This window comes from Dendrobates tinctorius, unplaced genomic scaffold, assembly GCF_039654945.1.
Source record: "Dendrobates tinctorius isolate UK_male_01 unplaced genomic scaffold, ASM3965494v1 ptg000151l, whole genome shotgun sequence".
Taxonomy (NCBI): Eukaryota; Metazoa; Chordata; class Amphibia; order Anura; family Dendrobatidae; genus Dendrobates; species Dendrobates tinctorius.
This window is the reverse complement of record NW_027361818.1, coordinates 16,280,609-16,305,482: the sequence shown is the minus strand read 5'-3', so window position 1 is coordinate 16,305,482 and position 24,874 is coordinate 16,280,609. Positions and strand designations below refer to the sequence as shown.

Here is a 24,874-nt window from a genome sequence, read left to right as displayed (position 1 = left end):
CCTTCTTCTGTGTCACCGTGTAAGGTGGTATAGTATACGGGAAGAGGCACCTGAGTCTCATTAGGGTCTGATTCTGCCTCAGTACACTGCGAGGACAAAGTAGTGCTCTGAGTGAATGTACCAGCAGAAAAATCTAGCAGTGACTGTGCATCAGTGCACTCCTTGTCAGATTCATCTTGGACTGGGTAATTCACGATTTGACTTGCTAACCCAAGCATGGTATGTGAAAAGAGCTCCATGGAGTAATTGGTAGTGTGGCCTGCCACATCCTTCACTTTTGGTAGGGGTGAAAGACACAAGGAAAGGTTGTTCCTGACCAGGAGCCTCCACTGATTGTAAGAAAAAGTCCTACTGAGAGCTGGAAGAGTCGGGAAGAAGTTCCACAGACGATCTCTTATCAAGCTGAGGTTGAAGGTTTATTCGGAGATACACAGCAAGACAGATACAGAATAACAGAGGAGCTGGAATATGCGGGCAAAAACAGGAATTCAGACAGGCAGAGATTTGCTAGGAAGTCTGGCGATGATAAGGCTCTGTGCCCTGGCCATGGTGAGGCACAGTGGCATGATGGCGATGGAATGGCCCCGATCGACAGTAACAGGGGCTTCTTATACATTATCAGAACAAAGAAAGCTGAATTTTGCCGCAGAGGGCGTTAACAGTATAATTCTAAGGCGTTTTCATGGTAATCTACAGAAACGTGGTTTAGAAAAGAGAATATAATGACATAATACGAAGATATTAATTAACATTTCTTCAAGCAACACTAAAACCCATAAGTCATTGGTATCTATGGCTACTGTCCTAAAATCTTATCATTGTCTCCAGTCTAGGTCCCTAAATTCTTACATCCTGACATTTTAACTACTCTACTCTTCGCTACCACACTATCACGTATAAGCATACTGACCATATATTTGGTAACCTGTGACCCTATTGATTGATCCAATCTTCCTCTACGCACATCGGCTGAGGTTGCTAGGAGACATGATCTCATTTTCCATCCTCCATTTAATACATTTTATCAGCTCTTTTGTAAAAGTTGAATCTTCTCTAACTTTCAACAAAATGGCTGCTAGAGACAACATGGCCGCTCAGTATATTATGACTGACCATTCTCTTACAAGTCCCCCTCTTGTACTCTATCCAGAGTACAACATACAGTACTGTAATATTCATGGGTGAATTATTGAAAATAAGAATATGGAGGTAATTCAGCACTTTATGCACGTGTGTGTGTAAGGAAAAAGTCCCTAAAAATAGAACAAACACATAATAAAAAAAATAATTCAAATAGTCCCGAAAAAACATAAGTTGCACAATAGTCAAGTCTTTTGGTCTATTTCTTCTCATTCTTTGTCTTCTGGATTTTCCTGATCTTCTCCCCCTCTCACACTATCAGAGTCCCACTGTATAGTGTGAAACATCTTCTCCTGATCATCCAATAGGTTCACGGTCCCAGGAGTCGAATATGAAAATCTTCAGCTGACCTGGAGGTAATAGAAAAAAAAAGCGGAGTATCAGTCCTTACCAGAAATCTCAGTAAAATAATTAAGAAGTCTACACTGATTGATATGAACCATTTTAATCACCTTTTTAGCTTGAAAATTTGAGCAAAGACTTAACCATTGTTGTTGGGATGTAAAGCACTAGTCTATCATTAACCCGTTTGTAGTACAAGCACTCCCCCTCAATGGGCAGGGACTCAAGGGAATTGAACAGAGATGAGTCTCCATCCTTCTCCTGTGCTTTTACGAGATATTGAAGAGAAGAATAAACAAGGGGGGGGCTCTCTGGGTTTTTTTAGTAACTGCAGCGATGACTTCTTGGGGATATTTGTCCTCGCCTGTGAGTGCAGCTTCCCTGGCTGCGTGATCTACATATGCATTGCCAAGGATGTGAGGGTCAGGAATTAGCCTTTGGTGTCCTTTAATTTTGCAGAAGGACCATAATTTTGGAAATTCTTTACCCCGTTGCTCAATTTGTTTTAGAATGTCTGCATGCTGCAAGGGCTTGTTCTGAGAATCAGCCATCCCCCTAAGGGCCCATACATTAAGATATAGAGTGAGTGACGACACGACATATGCGCTATCACTGAAGATATTCATTGGCTCTGGACACACGAGAATGACCTGTAGAGCTGCTTCCAACTCAGCTCTTTGAGCGGAGAAATGACCAGGGAGTTTATACTGCAGCAGCAATGGCTTAGCTGGAAACCACACAGCGAAGCCTGTGACGTAATGCCCCTCATGCCAATAGCGAGCTCCGTCAATATAGGCACAGGGGATTCCCTCTTGAAAATCTGCTCGGAAGGGAGAGGGAGTAACATTAGCCTGTTCAATTTGACAATTGTGACTTTTTCCTGCATACTGCATCATCTGGGCTAAGTGATATTTCTCACCCACCTCAACTTGTAAGTCTCTAGTCTCAAAATCAATGATCCATTGGGCCATTCTCTGTGAACTAATACCTGAAGCTTTTCCCTTCAGCAAAGTTTTTAAAGTGACATGCAGGGTTTGTAGAATTAAAGGAGCAAATCCCACTATATGCTTCACTTGATTCATAGTCCAGTGCACGCCCAGTAGGTGCTTCATGCACTGAGTGAATCCTTTTTCCACGGGAGTCAGCAACCTGGAGTAATAACCTAGGGCATACAACTGACTAGACACTTCTGGGCTTTCTTTGGGCCATTTTTGTAGGAGCACAGAAGAAATAGAGATATCACCGGTGTGAGTCTGAATGTAGAAAGGCTGGGAAGGGTCAGGGTTAATCAATGCAGCAGCTGCCGTAAGGGCGTGCTTCAATCCCTCAAAAGCCTGTAAGGCGGTTCCCTCTACATTAACAGGGTCAAGGTCATTATCAACATTTTTCAATAAATCATACAGTGGTTTAGCCAAATAAGCAAAATCTTCAATGAATTCTCTGGAAAAATTAATAAGACCCCAAAATTTTCTGAGTTCAGTAATGTTAGTTGGTATGGGGACAGCCTGAATAGCTTTAACCCTATCATGCATGGGCTTCTTTCCTTCTGCTGAGACAGACACACCCAGAAATTTAACCTCTGATTTCATCAATTGTACTTTATCTAGACTCATTTTGAGTCCTGCCTCTTGTAAAGCCTGACAAACATTTTCAAGGGTTTCTCTGTGTTCACATTCATCGACAGTTTGAATCAATAAATCATCCCCATACTGTAAGACTTTGTCTCCGTAACCAAGGGATTCTAACATCTGAGCCAATGCCTGATGGAAATACACAGGAGAACTGTGAAATCCCATGGGCAAACGCGTGCGAAGCGGAGTGCAGATTCAGGTGTTAGGGGTACTGAGAAAAAGCCATTTGCAATATCCAAACAAGAAAATACCTTACAATTAGTGTTGAGCATTCCGATACCGCAAGTATCGGGTATCGGCCGATATTAGCGGTATCGGAATTCCGATACTTAATTCCGATACTTTTTTCATATCGGATTCCGGGATCGGAATCGGAATAGGAAGTTCCCATCATGCTATGAGCCTGCTTGCTTTGATTAAGCCAATGGGAATCCTCCGAAGTGTGGGCACATCCTGTTAGGCATGTAGGCATGTTAACTATTGGCATGGCTGTGATTGGCTGCCGAAATGATGTCATGATGCACTATAAAAGCCACCGCAGCCGCCATTTCTGGTTCACTCTGCTGTAAATTCAGTTAGGGACAGGCTGCTGTAGAAGACTGTGAGGGACAGTTAGAAATAGCGATTCCACCAAACATCTAGTGCTTTACCCAGGCTACATAAACCACCACTGTAGCCTTCTTTGCCCTAGCAGCAGTGTTCACAGCTGTCTGCAAGGGCTGTGTGAGTGCAGCTCACGCTGTGGAGTGGGTCCTGCAGCCACGTCAGGCTGTAGGCCACCCAGTGTGATCACTGCTGCCTCATACATCTTTTATTTTTTGAGCTGCATTTTTTAAATAATTTCAATCTAGTGTGCTTCCATCCGTATCCATATACGTTGGTTGCAAACACTAGTAGTAGACAGCGGAGCCTTTCTGCAGCCTTTCAGTGCTAGTGTCCACTTTGCTGCACTGTTCACGGCTGTCTGAGAGGTCTCTGACTGTGTGTGAGTGCAGCTCACGCTGAGTAGTGTGTCCTGCAGCTACGTCTGGCTGTAGGACGCTCAGCGTGCGTCACTGCCTCACACATATTTTTATTTGAGTGCAGCTCATTTTTTCTTCTATTAGTGTGCGTCCATCCGTCTCCATCTACGGTGGTTGCAAACACTATATAGGAGTACACAGCGGAGCCTTTCTGCAGCCTGTCAGTGCCAGTGCCCACTTAGCTGCACTGTTGACGGCTGTCTGAGAGGTCTCTGACTGTGTGTGAGTGCAGCTCACGCTGAGTAGAGTGTCCTGCAGCTACGCCTGGTTGTAGGACGCTCAACGTGCGTCACTGCCTCACACATATTTGTCTCTGAGTGCAGCTCATTTTTTCTTCTCCTATTAGTGTGCATCCATCCGTATCCATCAACATTGGTTGGTTGCAAACACTATATAGGAGTAGATTGAGGAGCCTTTTTTTCTGGCTTGTGCCCTGCCGGCGCAGCCAGATTAGTATTACCCAATTTTTTTGGAGCCTCATCTTTTGCATTGTAGGTTACCTGCCTGCATTGTAATAGCTCCAAAAAGTTGGTGATACTATCAGTTTCAATTCTTTGTTCTCATACTTTGAGTTTGTTTCAAACAAAGAAACCACATAAAAAGTTCACCAAACACTACATTTTGAACTTGTGTAGGCCACATCAGCTCCTATTAAAGTCTAGTCCACACACACACACTTCATAAAATTAGTGTTTCTTGTACCTGTAACCAGCTGTTCAGGAATAAGCACACTAAGGCCCCCCTTTGTACTTTTTTGCCTATCTTAAGCAGTCTTGCAAGATGAAGAAGGCAGGGAGTAAGGCGCGGGGGCGTGGGCGTGGGCGTGGAGTTTCAGCAGGGAGAGGACGTGGGGATTCTGCAGGGAGAGGACGTGGGGATTCTACAGGTAGAGGACGTGGGGATTCTGGGCCTGCTGCGGGCACCAGTGGATCAGCATCCCCCAGTTTTAGCAGGCAACAGTCCTTTATGCGCAGCTTTGTAGGACCTCAACGTACCCCACTGCTGCGGGAGGAACAAATTGAAGCCGTTGTCGGATGGATGGCAGCTAACGCATCGACTTCAATTACTTCCGCATCCTCTCAGGGTCAGAGCACCGAAGAGCAACCATCTGTCTCTTCACCACCTGCCAAAGTGCCCAGGCAGTCAGAGAGACATGGACAGGAGCCATCACAGTCTCTACTTCTGTTCTCGGAATCTGTTGGCTTGGAAAGAGGGGGCCAGCCAAGCAGCATTCCTGAATGTGAAGAAGAGGGAGTATGCAGTGATGCGCAACTTCTTTGTCCCTCTGAATCTGAAGAGGCGAGTGGGCCAGTGCCTATGGTCAGCACACCTCAGTACGCATCAGATGATGACGAGACTCAGTTGCCACTTTCTGGTGCGTACGGTGCTGGCGAGACAACCCCGGAGAAGCAGCTGTTTGAAGAGGGGAGGGAAGATGATGAGGTCCTTGACCCATCATGGCGTGAGCAACAGGAAGGTGGTGGGAGCAGCTCGGAGGAAGAGATTCCCCTACCGGCCAAAACAGGAGGCAGAGGGAGGGGGAAGACTTGGTTGCCTGTACCCTCCACTTCGGCACCCGTTAGGAGCATTCCTCCTTCCAAAGGCAAACCGGGCGCTCACAAGAGTTGCAGTGCGTGGTCCTTTTTTGACACAGTTGCAGATGACATTTGCTTTGTCAAATGCAAGCTGTGTCATCAGAGAGTCAAAAGAGGGAGAAATGTCAGCAACCTCAATACCACAAATATGTGGAAACATGTGCGCACCAAGCACGAGTTGGAGTTGCAGAGACACCCTGAAGACGTAGGCCAACGTACAGCACCACCTACCACCTCTTCAGTTCGTGTTGGGCCCTCTTCCTCCAGCTCACACACTGCTGGTTCGGCTTCCTCACAGGATCGCCAAGGAAGAACCTCTGCCACTGTTGTCCGGAGACCCTGTCAGATTCCACCCATAACAGCACGTTCCCATCCATCACAGCCATCGGTAGCACAGGCATGGGATAAAAGGCGCCCTTACCATCCCCGAGCACAGTCTCTGAATGCTGGCATTGCCAAACTTCTGGCAGTTGAAATGCTGTCATTCAGGCTGGTGGACACTGACACCTTCCGGGACTTAATGGCATTGGCAGTCCCCCAATACAACGTGCCCAGCCGCTTTTATTTCAGCAGGCGAGCCGTCCCTGCCCTGCAGAAACATGTTGAGGGCAAAATAAAACATGCGCTACTAAACGCCGTTAGTAGCAAGGTCCACCTGACCACCGATGCGTGGACCAGTAACCATGGACAGGGACGATACCTTTCCCTCACTGCCCACTGGGTCAATGTTGTGGAGCCGGGTACGGATCTGGAGAGTGGCGCTGTACGTGTTCTTCCAACGCCACGGATTGCAGGACTCCAGTCTGTACACATAGACTCCTCCTCCTACTCAAGTTCCTCAGAAACAGCAGAGCAGGAGCCTGTTACGACCGATATGAGCACAGCCGTGGCCAAACGTCAACAGGCTGTACTCAAATTAATTTCTTTGGGGAATCGAAGCCACACAGCGCAGGAGCTCTGGAATGCTATCAAGCTGGAGAGCGATGTGTGGTTTGGGCCAGCGAATCTCCAGCCGGGCTTGGTAGTGTGTGACAATGGCCGAAATCTGGTGGCAGCTCTTGGCCTAGGCAACCTCACACACATCCCATGTCTGGCACATGTTCTTAACTTGGTCGTGCAGAGCTTTCTGAGGGACTATCCGGATCTTGCTGCACTGTTGCACAAGGTCCGCATAGAGTGCGCTCACTTGCGACGTTCCAGCACGGCAAGATCGCGCCTCGCTGCTCTGCAGCGACGATTTGGCCTTCCGGAACATCGCATCATATGTGACCTACCCACCCGGTGGAATTCAACGTTACATATGTTGGAGCGGTTGTGTGAGCAGCAGGCAGCAGTCATGGAGTACCAGCTGCATCAGGCGCAAACAAGTCGCACTGTGCGCCGTTCACACTTCAGCACCATTGAGTGGGCCTCTATGAAGGACATCTGCCTCGTTTTGCGTGCCTTCGATGAATCCACGCGGATGGCGAGTGCAGACGATGCACTAGTCAGCATGACTGTCCCCCTTATCTGCCTGCTTCAACAAACACTGCAAGCACTAAGGGATGAGGTTTCAGAAGAGGTGGAGGATGAGGAGTCCCAAATGCCATCTGCTTCTGGACAGTCTGCGCTACGTGTTTCCTCACAAAGGCCTAGGCAGGGGACACTTTGTGAGGAGGATGAGGAGGAGTCGATGGAGGAGGAAGACATCTCTCCAGAGGAGGGAGGTACACAAACCTCTACTCAGTATGTACAGCGAGGGTGGGGTGATGCAGAGCAGGTCGAGGTCACGCCTCAAACAGGGGACAGCGGTTCTTTGGCAGTTGGGAGTCTGCAGCACATGGTTGATTTCATGCTGCAGTGCCTGAGAAACGACCGCCGCATCGCCCACATTCTCGTCTCGGCTGATTATTGGGTGTACACCCTCCTAGATCCTCGCTACCGGGACAGCGTACAAAGGCTCATACCAACGTTGAACCGGGAGCGTAAAATGCGGGAGTACGAAGAGTCACTGGTGCAGTCCATAATGTTTTCCATTCCACCCGACAGCATTGTTGCTAGTGCTTTACAAAGCAGCTCTGTGCGTCGAGGCAGTGGAGGAAACTCTGCACAAAGAGGGAGCAGAGGCAGCACCGCAGCACAAGGCAAGACCACTATGGCCCAAATGTGGCAAAGTTTTGTGTGTCCACCACAATTGTCTACACCATCAGCGACGCCTCGAGTCAGCAGGAGGCAACGCTTCCGTCAGATGGTGTCAGACTACATGTCTTGCCCTGTCGCTGTACTCCCAGATGGCTCTTCCCCCTTCAAGTTTTGGGTCTCTAAGCTGGATACATGGCCAGAGCTTAGCCAGTATGCATTGGAGGTGCTGGCTTGCCCTGCTGCCAGTGTATTATCGGAACGTGTCTTTAGTGCCGCAGGTGGTGTACTAACAGACCGTCGCACGCGACTATCTTCCGATAATGTTGACCGGCTGACTTTTCTGAAAATGAACAAGGCCTGGATCTCCAAAGACTTTGCCATTCCTCTTACAGACTAAATTAGTGGTTGGCAACTGTATCCAGGTCTGCTGGTGTGTTCATTTTTCTACCACCTGAACTATAATCCCTGTGCTTCAACACAGCCAGTTGTCGCTCAGATGTGTCGTCTGCACAGAGAAACACACTAGCTCCTGTGTTACTGGGGTTCAGTAATGCCAGCTGATCCCCTGCTGTGTGGACGGCAGAGTCACCAGCTCCATCAACATTCAAACCACTACTGATTTTTAACCGTGCCCAACTTAGGTCTCTGGCTCCACTGTCTCTACTATTTCCCCTGACCTCCAACCCCGCCATCTACATCTCTGAAGTGGCGTCAGCACAATCTACACTTGTTCCTGTGTTCCTGTGGCTCAGTCCCATCAGTTTATCCCCTGATGTGTGTCCGGCAAGGTCTCCTGCTCTGTCCACATTCCCATAACCAGTAGTGGGAATGAGGACAGAGCTGGCGAACTTGCCGGACAAACATCAGGGGATCAACTGATGGGACTGAGCACCAGTAACACAGGAACAAGTGTAGATTGTGCTGACGCCACTTCAGAGATGTAGCTGGCGGGGTTGGAGGCCAGGGTAAATAGTAGAGACAGTGGAGCCAGAGACCTAAGTGGAGCATGGTTAGAATCAGTAGTAGTCCACAACCTCCATAAAAACCGATGCCCATTGGCCTCTGCATGCGGCATGCGTAATCCTGGGCTCCAACAGCGTCAGTTGGTGTTCAGAAGTGTCGTCTCCACAGAGCCAAACACATTCGTTCAAGTGTTAGTGGGGTTCAGCACTGCCAGCTGTTCCCCTGCTGTGGAGATGGCAAGTCTCCTGCTGCATTCACCTGCCAAAATCCAGTAGGCCCCAGCCTGCTCCTCGCCTAATCCTGGGCTCCAACAGCGTCAGTTGGTGTTCAGAAGTGTCGTCTCCACAGAGCCAAACACATTCGTTCAAGTGTTAGTGGGGTTCAGCACTGCCAGCTGTTCCCCTGCTGTGGAGATGGCAAGTCTCCTGCTGCATTCACCTGCCAAAATCCAGTAGGCCCCAGCCTGCTCCTCGCCTAATCCTGGGCTCCAACAACGTCAGTTGGTGTTCAGAAGTGTCGTCTCCACAGAGCCAAACACATTCGTTCAAGTGTTAGTGGGGTTCAGCACTGCCAGCTGTTCCCCTGCTGTGGAGATGGCAAGTCTCCTGCTGCATTCACCTGCCAAAATCCAGTAGGCCCCAGCCTGCTCCTCGCCTAATCCTGGGCTCCAACAACGTCAGTTGGTGTTCAGAAGTGTCGTCTCCACAGAGCCAAACACATTCGTTCAAGTGTTAGTGGGGTTCAGCACTGCCAGCTGTTCCCCTGCTGTGGAGATGGCAAGTCTCCTGCTGCATTCACCTGCCAAAATCCAGTAGGCCCCAGCCTGCTCCTCGCCTAATCCTGGGCTCCAACAACGTCAGTTGGTGTTCAGAAGTGTCGTCTCCACAGAGCCAAACACATTCGTTCAAGTGTTAGTGGGGTTCAGCACTGCCAGCTGTTCCCCTGCTGTGGAGATGGCAGTCTCTCCTGCTGTCTCCGCATTACAAAGACAGTAGGCCTCTGCCTACACCCTCCTATTTCCTGGGCTTCAACACAGCCAGTTGTAGTTCGGAAGTGCCGTCCACACGGAAAGAGATACTTGCTCCCGTGTCTCAGTGGGGTTCAGTAACGTCAGCTGATCCCCTGCTGTGTGGATGGCAGTCTCTCCTGCTGTAAACTCATTCAAAATACAGTAGGCCTCTGCCTACACCCTCCTATTTCCTGGGCTTCAACACAGCCAGTTGTAGTTCGGAAGTGCCGTCCACACGGAAAGAGACACTTGCTCCCGTGTCTCAGTGGGGTTCAGTAACGTCAGCTGATCCCCTGCTGTGTGGATGGCAGTCTCTCCTGCTGTAAACTCATTCAAAATACAGTAGGCCTCTGCCTACACCCTCCTATTTCCTGGGCTTCAACACAGCCAGTTGTAGTTCGGAAGTGCCGTCCACACGGAAAGAGATACTTGCTCCCGTGTCTCAGTGGGGTTCAGTAACGTCAGCTGATCCCCTGCTGTGTGGATGGCAGTCTCTCCTGCTGTAAACTCATTCAAAATACAGTAGGCCTCTGCCTACACCCTCCTATTTCCTGGGCTTCAACACAGCCAGTTGTAGTTCGGAAGTGCCGTCCACACGGAAAGAGACACTTGCTCCCGTGTCTCAGTGGGGTTCAGTAACGTCAGCTGATCCCCTGCTGTGTGGATGGCAGTCTCTCCTGCTGTAAACTCATTCAAAATACAGTAGGCCTCTGCCTACACCCTCCTATTTCCTGGGCTTCAACACAGCCAGTTGTAGTTCGGAAGTGCCGTCCACACGGAAAGAGACACTTGCTCCCGTGTCTCAGTGGGGTTCAGTAACGTCAGCTGATCCCCTGCTGTGTGGATGGCAGTCTCTCCTGCTGTCACCTCATTCAAAATACAGTAGGCCTCTGCCTACACCCTCCTATTTCCTGGGCTTCAACACAGCCAGTTGTAGTTCGGAAGTGCCGTCCACACGGAAAGAGACACTTGCTCCCGTGTCTCAGTGGGGTTCAGTAACGTCAGCTGATCCCCTGCTGTGTGGATGGCAGTCTCTCCTGCTGTAAACTCATTCAAAATACAGTAGGCCTCTGCCTACACCCTCCTATTTCCTGGGCTTCAACACAGCCAGTTGTAGTTCGGAAGTGCCGTCCACACGGAAAGAGATACTTGCTCCCGTGTCTCAGTGGGGTTCAGTAACGTCAGCTGATCCCCTGCTGTGTGGATGGCAGTCTCTCCTGCTGTAAACTCATTCAAAATACAGTAGGCCTCTGCCTACACCCTCCTATTTCCTGGGCTTCAACACAGCCAGTTGTAGTTCGGAAGTGCCGTCCACACGGAAAGAGATACTTGCTCCCGTGTCTCAGTGGGGTTCAGTAACGTCAGCTGATCCCCTGCTGTGTGGATGGCAGTCTCTCCTGCTGTAAACTCATTCAAAATACAGTAGGCCTCTGCCTACACCCTCCTATTTCCTGGGCTTCAACACAGCCAGTTGTAGTTCGGAAGTGCCGTCCACACGGAAAGAGACACTTGCTCCCGTGTCTCAGTGGGGTTCAGTAACGTCAGCTGATCCCCTGCTGTGTGGATGGCAGTCTCTCCTGCTGTAAACTCATTCAAAATACAGTAGGCCTCTGCCTACACCCTCCTATTTCCTGGGCTTCAACACAGCCAGTTGTAGTTCGGAAGTGCCGTCCACACGGAAAGAGACACTTGCTCCCGTGTCTCAGTGGGGTTCAGTAACGTCAGCTGATCCCCTGCTGTGTGGATGGCAGTCTCTCCTGCTGTAAACTCATTCAAAATACAGTAGGCCTCTGCCTACACCCTCCTATTTCCTGGGCTTCAACACAGCCAGTTGTAGTTCGGAAGTGCCGTCCACACGGAAAGAGATACTTGCTCCCGTGTCTCAGTGGGGTTCAGTAACGTCAGCTGATCCCCTGCTGTGTGGATGGCAGTCTCTCCTGCTGTAAACTCATTCAAAATACAGTAGGCCTCTGCCTACACCCTCCTATTTCCTGGGCTTCAACACAGCCAGTTGTAGTTCGGAAGTGCCGTCCACACGGAAAGAGACACTTGCTCCCGTGTCTCAGTGGGGTTCAGTAACGTCAGCTGATCCCCTGCTGTGTGGATGGCAGTCTCTCCTGCTGTAAACTCATTCAAAATACAGTAGGCCTCTGCCTACACCCTCCTATTTCCTGGGCTTCAACACAGCCAGTTGTAGTTCGGAAGTGCCGTCCACACGGAAAGAGACACTTGCTCCCGTGTCTCAGTGGGGTTCAGTAACGTCAGCTGATCCCCTGCTGTGTGGATGGCAGTCTCTCCTGCTGTCACCTCATTCAAAATACAGTAGGCCTCTGCCTACACCCTCCTATTTCCTGGGCTTCAACACAGCCAGTTGTAGTTCGGAAGTGCCGTCCACACGGAAAGAGACACTTGCTCCCGTGTCTCAGTGGGGTTCAGTAACGTCAGCTGATCCCCTGCTGTGTGGATGGCAGTCTCTCCTGCTGTAAACTCATTCAAAATACAGTAGGCCTCTGCCTACACCCTCCTATTTCCTGGGCTTCAACACAGCCAGTTGTAGTTCGGAAGTGCCGTCCACACGGAAAGAGATACTTGCTCCCGTGTCTCAGTGGGGTTCAGTAACGTCAGCTGATCCCCTGCTGTGTGGATGGCAGTCTCTCCTGCTGTAAACTCATTCAAAATACAGTAGGCCTCTGCCTACACCCTCCTATTTCCTGGGCTTCAACACAGCCAGTTGTAGTTCGGAAGTGCCGTCCACACGGAAAGAGACACTTGCTCCCGTGTCTCAGTGGGGTTCAGTAATGTCAGCTGATCCCCTGCTGTGTGGATGGCAAAGTCTCCTGCTGCCTACACAGTCGTACCACTACTGATTTTTAACCGTGCTCCAATTAGGCCTGTGGCTACACTGTCTCTCGTATTTCCCCTGTCCTCCAACCCCGCCAGTTACAGCTCCGAAGTGGCGTCTGCACAATCCACACTTGTTCCTGTGTTACAGGTGTTCAGTCCGGTCAGTTAATCCCCTGATGTGTGTCCGGCAATGTCGCCTGCTCTGTCCACATTCCCATTATCGGAATGTGGACAGAGCAGGCGACATTGCCGGACACACATCAGGGGATTAACTGACCGGACTGAACACCTGTAACACAGGAACAAGTGTGGATTGTGCAGACGCCACTTCGGAGCTGTAACTGGCGGGGTTGGAGGACAGGGGAAATACGAAAATCAGTGAAGCCACAGGCCTAAGTGGAGCTTGGTTCAAATTAGTAGTCTACAACCGATCTTAAAATTTCTTCAATGCAGCCTAAGCCTGCTCCGTGCTTGTCCCTGGGCTTCAACACAGCCAGTTGTTGCTCGGAAGTGCCGTCTTCACAGAGTAAAACACTAGCTCCTGTGTTTGTGGGGTTCAGTAACGTCAGCTGTTCCCCTGCTGTTTTGATGGCAATCTGTCCTGCTGCCTCCCAATTGACAGCACATCAGGCCTCAGCCTGCTAAGTGCTTGTCCTGGGCTCCAACATCGCCAGTTGCTGCTCATAACTGACTTTGGCACGGGTACTCCCTCCTGCCCAGCTTGGTTCCAGCCCTGCCTGCTGTTTCCGGGAAGTGTCAATGTCAGTTTGCCACCCCAAGTTGCCATGTCGTGTTGCGGTTGGGTTAGCCGAGGCTAGGGTGCCAGCAGTTTAGGTGCTTCCTATGTGGACTGCGGGTTCTGGTAAGAAAGGTTTGTTCCATAGTGCCAGTAGGACAAGCACCCCCTGTAGGACTGTGTGATTCGGTAACTGCGGCCAGCTTGCGGCATGCCAACTTTGCTTTTCAGGGGTAACTTCTGATACCCCTCCGGGTTCCAGCACCGTCAGCTGGTTCTCATCAGAGCCTTTGGCCTAGGTGCCTCCATCTCAGTATCCGAGTTCCGGCAACGTCTGCTGGTCCTTGGTAGTGCTTTGTAGCACAGGTACCTCCTGCTTAGTAACCGGGTTCCAGCACCGTCAGCTGGTCCTCGGTTGTGCCATTGGCTCTTATTCCTTCTGCTGCCCCTCCGGGTGCCAGCACTGTCAGCTGGTCCTCGCTATTTCCATTTGCTCTTGCAGCTTATGCTACCCCTCCGGGTTCCAGCACCGTCAGCTGGTTCTCGTCAGAGCCTTTGGCCTAGGTGCCTCCATCTCGGTATCCGAGTTCCGGCAACGTCTGCTGGTCCTTGGTAGTGCTTTGTAGCACAGGTACCTCCTGCTTAGTAACCGGGTTCCAGCACCGTCAGCTGGTCCTCGGTTGTGCCATTGGCTCTTATTCCTTCTGCTGCCCCTCCGGGTGCCAGCACTGTCAGCTGGTCCTCGCTATTTCCATTTGCTCTTGCAGCTTATGCTACCCCTCCGGGTTCCAGCACCGTCAGCTGGTTCTCGTCAGAGCCTTTGGCCTAGGTGCCTCCATCTCGGTATCCGAGTTCCGGCAACGTCTGCTGGTCCTTGGTAGTGCTTTGTAGCACAGGTACCTCCTGCTTAGTAACCGGGTTCCAGCACCGTCAGTTGGTCCTCGGTTGTGCCATTGGCTCTTATTCCTTCTGCTGCCCCTCCGGGTGCCAGCACTGTCAGCTGGTCCTCGCTATTTCCATTTGCTCTTGCAGCTTATGCTACCCCTCCGGGTTCCAGCACCGTCAGCTGGTTCTCGTCAGAGCCTTTGGCCTAGGTGCCTCCATCTCGGTATCCGAGTTCCGGCAACGTCTGCTGGTCCTTGGTAGTGCTTTGTAGCACAGGTACCTCCTGCTTAGTAACCGGGTTCCAGCACCGTCAGCTGGTCCTCGGTAGTGCCATTGGCTCTTGTTCCTTCTGCTGCCCCTCCGGGTGCCAGTACCGTCAGCTGGTTCAAGAGGACAAAGAACAGGAAGACAACCACCAAGATGCAGAACAACAAGAGAGAGAAGACAAAGAAGCATAAAAAAAACAAAGCAGAAGAACATTAAGCATAAGACTAATACTCTGAGCAAATGATATTATCTTATTTATAAGCAGAAGAAGACTAAGCAGTGTATGGGGGTGAGTCCGTTCCTCCTCGTGGTGCCCCTGGAAAAGGCCTGCTTCTGCAGGCCAAACTGAACGCGGACAAATCCTGTTGTAAATCTTTTGTGACAGGCAGAACGGAAGGTGTAAACTTCTAACTTTTCTAGATAACAACTACAGGAATGCCTGACACAAACAAGAATATGATGAAGAAGAATAGGAAGAAGATGAAGAAGCTGAATATGTAGAATAATAATTGTTGAATAAGAAGAATATGAAGAATGTAAGAAAAGGAAGAAGAAGAAGAAGAAGAAGAAGAATGTAAAAAAAGGAAGTAGAAGAAGAAGAAGAAGAATGTAAAAAAAGGAATAAGAAGAAGAATGTAAAAAAAGGAAGTAGAAGAAGAAGAAGAAGAATGTAAAAAAAGGAAGTAGAAGAAGAAGAAGAAGAATGTAAAAAAAGGAAGTAGAAGAAGAAGAAGAAGAATGTAAAAAAAGGAAGTAGAAGAAGAAGAAGAAGAATGTAAAAAAAGGAATAAGAAGAAGAATGTAAAAAAAGGAAGTAGAAGAAGAAGAAGAAGAATGTAAAAAAAGGAAGTAGAAGAAGAAGAAGAAGAATGTAAAAAAAGGAAGTAGAAGAAGAAGAAGAAGAAGAATGTAAAAAAAGGAAGTAGAAGAAGAAGACATACATGTCTGGCAAAATATAAATGAGGCTAACATAGTCAATATCTTTGTAACTCCTAACATCTTTAAAAAAAAAAGTTTAATTCCTGCTATTCCATTTGATTGGGCTAAACCTCTATGGCTTTAATGTCTCCTCCACCTCCCACAATACATTCTACATTATTCTTAGTTGTTTTTCTTCATGTAGAATTAACCTACAAGGAAAGAAAGGGTTTTTTTTAATTCCGATATTTTGGCCCCATTGACTTGCATTGGTTCCCGGTATCGGAATCGGCGATACCGATACTTTTTTTAAAGATCGGCCGATCCATTCCGATCCGATATTTTCAAGTATCGGCTGGTATCGCTCAACTCTACTTACAATCACTCCTCAGCTGTGACATAACTTCAGGGACAGATGCAACAAGGTGGGCTGCTGAGGGAGTGTACTTATTTACAAGTCTCAGGTCTACTACCATTCGAAAACTGCCATCTTCCTTTTTTACAGGTAGAATAGGACTGTTACATGGAGAATTACCTTTCACAACAACACCTTGTTTCTCCAATTCACTGACTGCTACCCTTATGTAAGGGATTGCGTCCTCCGAATACGGTACTGACGCTGGAAAGGTGGCAGTTTTTCACCATCAATTTTAACCTGAGTTTGCATTAACCCACAATCAGTTTTCTTTGAGATCCACAATTCAGGGAACTTTTGCTTCAATTCATTCTTTAAAGCATCATTGTCAGTGTTTTCAACATTTTCATTAGCACCTAATCCGAAGCTAGCAATGGGTAATTTATGACTCTCCTCCTCCTCTACAGGGACAATTACAGAACAGATAGTGGCTTCTTTCTTCCGCCACAAGACTTTGTTACATAAATCAACAACAATTCCCATTGCTCCCAAAACATCAGTTCCCAAAATAGTGTACCGTAACTGTGGGTTTACCCAAAAAGCGCATCGAAGACCCCTTTGCTTCGATCCCCCTGTGTCCTGAAATTTCAGGTTTACTGGACGACTTTTTTCTGCTTGAATACAGGAGTCCTCAAATTCTACAAAAGTGTAGTCTCAGGCAGTCCAGGGGGTGACTGCAATTTGTGTCGCGTTATTGAAACTGAGGCTCCTGTATCGATGAGGATGTCTTCCCAAGGCAGCCCCTCTATTCTCCCTCTGACATAAGGTCTACCGTCCTTGCCCAGGGAAAGGGGGGCAATGAGGGTGAGGGGAACAGGGGGAGCACTCCATCAATCAGTGTTACCTGCCGTGGGAAGCCCGAAAAATCCATCATCCCCATCTGGGCACGGCTTCCGTCCAACAGCTGCCACCTCCGCCCCAAAGAGATCCTTAGTCAGGGTCCGGTCCTCATGTTCCCGTAGCTCCTTAATCAGCGGAGCATAGGGACGAGGAGGAGTGACCCCTCCCTGAATAGCATGGACCTCCGGGCACGGATGAGTGAAAGCTATTGGGGAGGGAGCAGGAGCAGAGGGCTCCTGTGAGACTGGGTTAACCATTTGAAGACCGTTGTACTGCTGATACTGCCTAGGGTCATTCACTGCTGGATACGGAGGTCTAACTCCGAAAGGTGGTCTAGAGAACTCCCGGGTCTGTTGGGGGTTAAATGGTGCCCGGGGTTCTTGGGGAGCAATCCCTGGCTCAAGGTTGGGACAAAAACGTCTAACATGTCCTAAATGTCCACGAAAATAACACAAGGGGGGACCTCTCATAGGATCCTGTGGGGGCTCTGCCGAACGGGACCTGCCCATTCTCGGCAGCTGCGCATACCCCCCGGAACTCCTGGCCTCCCCTAATCAACAGATACACCCCAAGGTGAATGGCATGCAAAAACATTGGACTCATCACCCTTCACCTCGGACTGCATCGTCCTAACAAAACACTTTCCTCCCAATTAGGCAAATTTTTTATAAATTTAAGATGGATCAGGAACATTTGGTCAGGGATATTTTTCTTGGGGTTGAAGCAGCTTCACACCTAACCTAGGGTCTGCATGTGCTGGAGCTGTTGGGACAATATATCTTTCCTCAACTGTATCTGCATAAGCTGGAGCTGTTGGGACACTATATCTTGTCATGTACTACTTCACTCATTCTCCTAACTCTTCTCCAGTCTACAAGTGTATTTACATCAGCACTGTGTTTCGAAGCTGCAGTGTCCATCTGTGACATAACTGCTCTCAGCTGCTGCTGCTCGCACCCCTCCTCTCTGTGCTTCGCTGCTAGCTCCAGCATCTCGCTCAGCTGTTCTGATCTCTCCCTATACGCTGCCCCTCCCCGGGTGATCATGTTAACATATTGCTGTGTAAGTTACCTATCAAGAGCCTGATCAAAAGTTATGACTGTCTTACACAAAGCCACAACTTGGCTATTAGCTTAACCTAGCGAATTTTTTCTATCCAGTTCCCTGTTCTCTGTGGTAAACCATCGCATACAATTTAACCACGTGGTTTCCACATTAACCCCCTCCAGCTGGGGTGTGCCAGCATATTTCTCTGCCTGCTTCCGTAACCACTCCATATTTACAGTGGTCTACAAGGGCGAGTTTTACTCTGTCCTAGTATCAACAAATGCAATTTAAGCAAAGTTAGATACTCACACCTCTCAGATGGAAGACCTTGCTGCAGCTGTTTGGGGTCGACCAGATATCAAAAGAGGTGCAGCCGTGATTCCAGCCTCACTCGTTACGCTTGCCAAGCGTCTCCCCACGCCCTTTTAAAGCTTCTTGCTACCCGGCACAACAAATTCTCACGTCCTTGTAGATAGCTTCTTCTTAGTTACTCATCTTTTTATAGTCTTTTTCTTTGTCCGTGGTTTTATTATAAAAAAATCGGGCAGGCGGTTTCAGAGCGATCACGAGAGGTTCTCCTTCAGGCTGGCTTCCTTTGACCGGTTTAACGTATGGCCATACGCGTTTCTTTTATTTATTCTCTTCCTCTTCCCACCTCCAAGCCCTCATCTGCGGCTTCTTCCACAAAGGTTCTTCTGGAGGCCACTCTCCGGAGCTGCTCCTCCTGGCTGGCAATCGCCACTTGTAAGAAAAAGTCCTACTGAGAGCTGGAAGAGTCGGGAAGAAGTTCCACAGACGATCTCTTATCAAGCTGAGGTTGAAGGTTTATTCGGAGATACACAGCAAGACAGATACAGAATAACAGAGGAGCTGGAATATGCGGGCAAAAACAGGAATTCAGACAGGCAGAGATTTGCTAGGAAGTCTGGCGATGATAAGGCTCTGTGCCCTGGCCATGGTGAGGCACAGTGGAATGATGGCGATGGAATGGCCCCGATCGACAGTAACAGGGGCTTCTTATACATTATCAGAACAAAGAAAGCTGAATTTTGCCGCAGAGGGCGTTAACAGTATAATTCTAAGGCGTTTTCATGGTAATCTACAGAAACGTGGTTTAGAAAAGAGAATATAATGACATAATACGAAGATATTAATTAACATTTCTTCAAGCAACACTAAAACCCATAAGTCATTGGTATCTATGGCTACTGTCCTAAAATCTTATCATTGTCTCCAGTCTAGGTCCCTAAATTCTTACATCCTGACATTTTAACTACTCTACTCTTCACTACCACACTATCACGTATAAGCATACTGACCATATATTTGGTAACCTGTGACCCTATTGATTGATCCAATCTTCCTCTACGCACATCGGCTGAGGTTGCTAGGAGACATGATCTCATTTTCCATCCTCCATTTAATACATTTTATCAGCTCTTTTGTAAAAGTTGAATCTTCTCTAACTTTCAACAAAATGGCTGCTAGAGACAACATGGCCGCTCAGTATATTATGACTGACCATTCTCTTACACTGATGACTTAGTGCTTTTATTTTTTGAAACTTCAGAAGAGTAGGCAATAGAGCTGGAGGCTGTGTCAGCAATGTAAGCCAAAACTTGATCCTGAAGTTCCGGCTTTAAAAGTGGTTTACCTACTCCCAAAAAAGAGAGCCTTTGAGACCTTCTGGAGCCAGACGATGACGCAGGCTCAACACCTCCTGCCTTAGGTGCTATTGTGCTTTTGCCACTACCAACAGATGCAACACCACCACCTCCACCATCGGGACCAACTGGCAACCCCCGCCCACTTCCACGGCGTCTTCCACCATAGTTCCGCATTTTTATGAAAATGTTCCCAAAATACCACCAGCTATATGGTACTGTAAAACAAGGTAGAAGGTGTATCTAGTATTGGTGAAAATTTGAATCTCATTATAGATTTGAGGACGCAGAACTATTGTCTCAGGTCCAGTAGAGATTACACTTCAATGTAACGGGCTGAAATTGGATGGTGTATGACAAGGTGGAGGGTGTTTATAGGATTGGTGAGAATTTGAATCTCACTATAGATTTGAGGATGCAGAACTATGGTCTCAGGTCTAGTAGAGATTACACCTCAATGTAACAGGCTGAAATTGGATGGTGTATGACAAGGTGGAGGGTGTCTATAGGATTGGTGAGAATTTGAATCTCACTATAGATTTGAGGACGCAGAACTATTGTCTCAGGCCCAGGAGAGATTACACTTCAATGTAAAAGTCTGAAATTGGATGGTGCATGACAAGGTGGAGGGTGTCTATAGGATTGGTGAGATTTTGGATCTCACTAGAGATTTGAGGACGCTGACAATGATGCTCTCAGTCCAAGTATGGACGCAGGCAGCCTAATAAGCAGGACTGCTGCACACACAAAAGGTGGAAAAATGAACGCTTGGTAACTGTGCAGAAAAGAGGAAGAAAATAATTTTTGCTTTTAAAAAAAGCAGTTTGCACAGCAGTGTGCAAACTGCAATGCAGCTATAAGGCAGCCTAATAACCAACAGAGCTGATGCACAAAAATAGAGCCTCCCCTGTCACTGCACACAAAGTGTTGTGTGTTGTAAGTGGAAATCGCTAACAGCAGAAGCAGTTTTTTGGTTCTTCTTCCCTGCCTAACGCTCTCCCTTATTCTGAATCAGCAGCAGCAACCTCTCCCTAATGCTAATATCGGCAGAAGTAAGATGGCTATCAGCGTTCACGCCCTTTTATAGCCCTTGTGACGCCACACAAAGCCAGCCAATCACTTGCATGCCCTTCTCAAAGATGGTGGTGACCGATGCTTATGTCATCGCGTTGCCCACAGTGTGCGTCCTCCATCATTGGCTGAAAAAGGGCGCTGGAAGCATCTTTTGAAACGTGACTTTGGCACTCTTGTCGCCGACCTCGTGGCCGACCACACGCTATGGTCGGGTTTGGTTTCATGAAACCCAACTTCAGCAAAAGTCGCCGACTTTGGAATATGACCGACCTGTTTCGCTCAACTCTAGTTATCAATGTTCCATAACTGTGATATTTTAGTCTCCAGAGATAATTACAATAACACAATGTTTTGTTTTTCGACTGCCAAGTAAAGAAATCCCTTCCCATCCTTCTTATTCCCCCTGGTGTCACCCTGGGGATATTATTGTTATCAAAAATAAAGCATAAAAAGTGAAGAAAATATCACTGGTGGCCTCATATGTGCCGGATCTGTGCTGAGAAGAGATCACTGAGATGAATACGTTGCTGTTGTATCCTCAACTCTGCTCCAGTCCGGAATTCATTATGAGTATACTACCGGAGATTTGTCTACTGTTCCTGGCAGAAGAATTTTAGACAATGATTTACAGGCGTGTCACAAAATGATGACTGAGGCTACTTTTACACTTATCTCATTTTTTGCGGTCCATTATTGTGGCCCATTTTTGCGCGTGTATCGCTGCATTTTTTGTGGTCTGGCACAATAATGGACTGGAAAAAGTTTGCGGATCGCCATTTTTTTCCCCAATACTATGGAAATAGTATTGGAAAAGAAAACGGCGTTCCGCTAAACCGGAAGTCACGGTACGATTTACAATGGGGGCCGTGTCTGTATGCCATATAAAAGATCGAGCAAGCTCGATCTTTTATTACGGCTGCAAATACGACCCTCATGGCCACATGGCACATGGTGCACCATGAATTTTTTTCTGGCAGATTTGACGAAATCTATTGGGACAGCAAAATTGGCCCACAAAAACACGGTAAATGTAAAAGCAGCCTTAAGGTACCCTCATACGTCCATATTATACAGCTCTTGTGTGGCATTATTGTGGGTCTTCTGGGTAATAAAAACATGGATTGACAGGGTCATTAAAATTATACTTGTCATTAAGGGAGTTTTCCATCTAAGGAATAGTTGACGTGCATTATTTCTTGTAATTGCTACTGCCTCTTGGTCCAATTCATCATTTGCTTTTTTAATTTCACGGCTCTGCATTTTACTTAATATTTTTGTTACAATTTTTTGCGAGAAATTCTTCAAAATGGAGTATGCAGTTTATGAATTTCTTTCATCTTTTATGCAACTTTTAAACTCAAACACTGGTACGTTTCAAAAAATGTAGCAAACATTATACAAAAAATCTGGCACTTATGAAACCACTCGAAGGAAACCACTCCAAGTGTTAAATTTGCACAAAAATGTCATGCCTTTTTAAAACTTATAAATTTAGAATCAGAAAAAATATTTCTATAACTTAGAACAGTGTTCCCCAACTCCGGTCCACAAGAGCCACCGATAGGTCGTGTCTTCAGGATTTCCTTTGCATTGCCCAGAAAAACTTCTCTGCAAATCCAATTTACCTGGAAAATTTGCATAGGTAGGTGAATTTGAATTTTGCCTAATCCTCTCATGCCGAGTCATCAATCTTTAATTTTCCAAGAACACATGTTATAATGTATGACATTATGATATTAGGATTACAGCCATTTTTTGAGATTTTAGTGGCCTTCAAAAGGTAAAACATGTTGATATTCTTGTACTCTCCTTACTGCTCATGTCTCTGACCCCTTTGCTCCTCATTGTAACCTGTCTGGTCCCTGCCTTATTATCTTCTTATTTCGGCTGCTTGTACTAATATCCTTGGACCTTTCACACTGAGCTGGAACGTCCGGCTCTGATGAGGCCTGGTATGGGTCTGGGAATGTATGCGCAAAGTCAGGGAGAACGTCGAGATTTTATTGCCTTTGATTTCTTTGTGCAGAATCCTCCCCGGCTTCATCAGAGCTGGAATTCCTGCTCATGTGTTAGAGCCCTGAGGATTGTAGCTCTCTCTACAGGAGCAGAAAATGCGACATGGACTGGACGGGTGACAGTGAGGAAGAAGGGACTGTAGAGGTGAGGATAAGAATTTATTTCTTATTTTTTGCTGAAAATTCCTTGGAAAATCCTTGCAAAAAGTCACAATCACATTTTTATTGATTTAATCATCTTTAGTCATCAATGTTTAAGTGTCCGATAACCTCATTTATTATTTATGAAATATAAAATTAGATGATTTATTAAGTTCTCTTACTTTATATGAAATAGGAAGAATATTTCATGATACCTACATACATGGCAACAATTCACTCATGAGATTAGTCACAGTATCACCCAAGTGTCACACGGTCACAGCCACTTGGTAACTGACTTTCACAAATACGAGTTGCGGACTGCCGTAGTCTTATGGCCCAATACTCCGAGGGTCATCTCCACGTGGGGCTTATCAGCATCGATAATCTGTGTATGAGGCATTGTTTCTACATATAGATTACTGAGGTCTTTTAATTCTTTCATTATTTAAATAATTCACTTTCTTACAAGAAGGAGACTTCAATCAGTTTCTCTTGTTTTCAGTGTATTCATTAAAAATGTGCGACGTCAACCAGACTGAAGTCACAGAGTTCCTGCTCCTTGGATTTAAAGGTCTATATAAATACAAATTTCTGCTCTTCATCCTTTTCCTCTTGTTACCTGATGATACTGGCTGGAAACCTCCTTATTATAGTGTTGGTGTCCACCAATCACAACCTCAATACCCCAATGTTCTACTTTCTCAAGCATCTAGCTGTAGCCGATATCCTTTCCACTACGACCATTGTGCCCATGATGTTAAATGTAATTCTATATGACATGAAGGAGGTGCCAGTGAGGATCTGCATCTTCCATCTCCATATGGTTTTCATATTTGGTTTTAACCCGATTAATCTGCTCACTATAATGTCTTATGATCGTTACTTGGCCATTTGCCGCCCGATGCGCTACAATTCTATAATGCAACATCATGTTTGCTTCAAGATGGTTCTTGGCTCCTGGTTTTTGAACTTTATCTTTTCCTTTGAGATGATTTTAGTTTGGCAGCTGGAGTTTTGTGGTAACAACACAATAGACCACTTCTTCTGTGACTTCGGGATACTTCTTGAATTGACTTCCTCCGACACTCACCTATTAGTTTTGGTTAACTTTGTAATGTCCATCATTGGTGGTGTCATTTTTGCTTTGATTCTTATCAGCTATTTGAGTATTTTCTTCATCATGATGACCCTTTCATCCACCAGTGGCTTGTCAAAAGCCTTCTCCACATGTGGCTCCCATCTCACCACTGTATGCATCTACTATGGAACTATCTTCATAATTTACATGTCACCATTCAATGACAGATCATCGAGCACGAATAAGTTTTTATCTCTGTTGTACATTTTTGTGACTCCAATGATGAATCCCATCATTTACAGTCTGAGCAATCAGGAGATCAGAAGAACTCTTCAACAAACGCTTAGAAAATAATAATAATTTTCTTTATTTATATAGCGCCAACATATTCCGCAGCGCTATACAGTTTAACTGTTCCAAACACAAGTCATAAGTTACAAAATTAACAATACACTAATTAAAGTAAAATAAGCCGCCCCTGCTCGTGAGAGCTTACAATCTACAATGAGGTGGGGGAGATACAAAGTGCAGGTGTGTATTTACAATGATGTATTTACAATGATGGTCTAGCCATCATGAGGGAGTGAGGGATGAATGGATATAGTGAATGGGCTACACACACAATCTTTCACATAAAATGACTTTGATTAGTGAACGTGATAGGCCACTCTGAACAAATGTGTTTTGAGGGAGCACCTAAAACTATGCAAATTGTGGATAGTCCTAATTTCTTGAGGTAGAGCATTCTAGAGGATTGGCGCAGCACGAGAGAAGTCTTGGAGTCAGGAGTGGGATTTAGTGCAGAGGGTAGTGAAAAGTCATTTGCAGAGTGCAGCGGTCGGATAGGCCGATAGACAAAATGAGGGAAGAGATGTAGTGGGGTGCTGCACTGTGGAGAGCTTTGTGGGTGAGAACAAGTACTTTGAATTGGATCCTATAATGAAAGGGCAGCCAATGTAATGATTGGTGAAGAGCGGAAGCATCTGAGTACCGATTAGTCAGATGGATGACCCTGGCTGCTGCATTAAGTATGGACTGGAGAGGGGAAAGTTGAGTAACGGGGAGACCAATTAATAGAGCGTTGCAGTAGTCCAGACAGGAGTGGATCAAGGTGACAGTAAGGG

At 47.0% G+C, this 24,874-nt stretch overlaps 1 long non-coding RNA gene and 1 pseudogene across 1 annotated transcript; one reads left to right on the top strand and one right to left on the bottom strand.

The window, feature by feature from the left end:
• Positions 1-402: 402 nt before the first annotated feature.
• LOC141050261 (uncharacterized) lies at positions 403-17,238 on the bottom strand. The gene is made up of 2 exons (XR_012220506.1): positions 16,733-17,238; positions 403-1,490 (listed from the first exon to the last, which is right to left on the bottom strand). It is a non-coding gene; the product is annotated as an uncharacterized lncRNA (long non-coding RNA).
• Positions 17,239-23,188: 5,950 nt separating this feature from the next.
• On the top strand, positions 23,189-24,104 carry LOC141049945 (olfactory receptor 7C1-like; annotated as a pseudogene).
• The last annotated feature ends 770 nt before the right edge of the window (positions 24,105-24,874 follow it).